We start from the raw sequence: 2,397 nt of genomic DNA on the forward strand, positions 1-2,397 counted from the left end.
AAGACTAATCACTCCATTAATGGCAGAGAACTGGCAACAGAAGAATTAACTAATTAACTACTGTATATTGATGAAACAATCATAATATATTTCCCAGTTATTTTACTGATGCAACAATGCCATGTCAAACTTGAAGTACATTTAATGCCCAAATGGGATATATTCTGCCTACTTTATAGAGGAATACTCTCTATAAAACTTTAAATTCTTAAAGTTTTCAAATTTTGTTTAATATTGTAAGATATCTTTCCTCTCTGGGAATTAATATATTACCTACTGGCAAGTTACATTATCTAAGCATGCTTTCTCAAACTATAAAATAGAGGAGAAAATATTATAGATATGAGTATTAAAGAAAACATGCAGTGCTCATTTAAAAATGAAAACAATAGTATTCAAACATTTTTACTGTAGATATCATTATCTGTTTACAGGAAAGCCTGAAAAGAATAATCTATCTGTTCATTAATATTATTTACTCTCGTTCTAGAATGCACTGTTAACACTTAATAAATGTATATACTCACTTGAAGTGAATTCTTGAAAGTTAAAAATATATCTGAGCTCTCACACATGCCATTTCTGTGCAATATATTTCCCTCAAATGTTACCAGTTACATAAAATAATATCCCAATTTTCTGACCTATGCTGATGACAGGTCTCCATTATGACATCACCCAGTATTTCATAAGATATTTTTTCTGGTTACAGTTTAAAATGCATTTCAGGTTGGTGGAGTTGAGTCTACCACATTATCAAAATATGTGACCAAAGGATTACAGTATGGCTTCCTGTGATTTTACTTTTTATTGCTGCCTTAAATAGCAATGAGTAAGTCTTCTAAATTATGTCGTAAGACTTCTTGTTCAAGAAGCAATATATTCTGCAATCTCATTGACAAAATTGTTAAAAGACCATCATTGCAGTTTTTGGGTCAATGGGGATATCACTGTTATGAACCTAGGATTTACAGAACACTGGCAAAAATCCTGAGGTACGTCGACTTGGAGGGGTTTGACATACTACTCACAGATTATATTGCATTTGTGGAAAAATCAGGATATCGTTTTGAACTAAACTTTAATCTTGAATTTACTGAAATATGTGTGAATACAATTCTGTACTGGGTTTTTGCCAGAAAAGGTAATCCTGAATTTGTGGAATTGCTTCTGAAGAAGACAAAAGACTATGTCCAAGACAGAAGTTGTAACCTGGCACTAATATGGAGGTAATAATTTCATATTATATTTTCACCAAAAAAGAAGAACATCTTTAGGAAATTACACTTTTTTTTTTCCTAAAATGAGTATGCATAGTGGCTAGAGACAGATAAGGAGTCCTGACTTATTTGTTCATTCCTTTGTTTAGTCCTTCATTCCTTCACTGTTTATTCAATACATTTTTACCTACTATGATGTACCAGTAAATTACTAGTGGTTCTGTTCTCTACAGCTCACATGTTAGCATAAGACAACTTAAGTTTCTCTAACTAACAAAGGTAACTGCTGTATGTAGTTTGCACTAACTCCAACTTTATTGTGGTTATAGCTATTAGTTTAATTAGAACAGACATGCCTTTGCTCATTCAACAAAGTATTTTTTCAGAAACTTACTATGTACCTACAAGGCACTGTAGTAGGCATAATAATAAGAGCTTGTATTCAATGAAAAACAAGACTGACAAAATCAGTTAAAGACTAAACCAATTTAGATTGTATCTGAAGTAGAGTTGCTTTCTCTGGAGAGTGAGTGGCTTGCGTTCGTTAATGATTGCCCAACTACATGAGCTGATAGCTGTGGTCTGGGTATGCAAATAAATAAAACCCCCAAATAGCACTTTTTGGTTGCTTTAAATACCACTATATTTGTAACAGTAGCAGAGATCAGCAACTTCTAACTCTGAGGGTCACTAGATCAACTAAGTAATGTCTATGGATATTCCTGGCAGGCCTATGGCAAAGAAAAAAGGCGCTAAACAGAGGAAGAAAGGATAAATAAAAATAATTAAAAATGGAAGGACTGAGGGAAAACTAAAAGAAAGGAAAGGAAGTAAACCACACAGTTGGACATGATACACTGCCACTAACAACTATTATAAGTGACTTCAGTGACAATTTGTCTATCCTTGAAAGAGAGAGAAACATCTACATTAAAATTAGTAAGTTTTTATTCAGATGCATCTAGAAAGTGAAACTCATCACAAGCCAGTTCTACCTACCATAACATCTTTTGAAATTTTCAGAATCATAGCAATTTTTTTATTGTTGCCTAAATATATATATATATAACACAAAAATTACTACTTCAACATATTTCATATGTACTATTGATATCAATTACATTTATCATGTTGTGCAACCATCACCACTAATTGTTGCTAAATTTCCCATCATCAT

Source organism: Orycteropus afer, unplaced genomic scaffold (genome assembly GCF_000298275.1).
Source record: "Orycteropus afer afer isolate SDZICR_OR568_19922 unplaced genomic scaffold, OryAfe1.0 scaffold00856, whole genome shotgun sequence".
NCBI lineage: Eukaryota > Metazoa > Chordata > Mammalia > Tubulidentata > Orycteropodidae > Orycteropus > Orycteropus afer.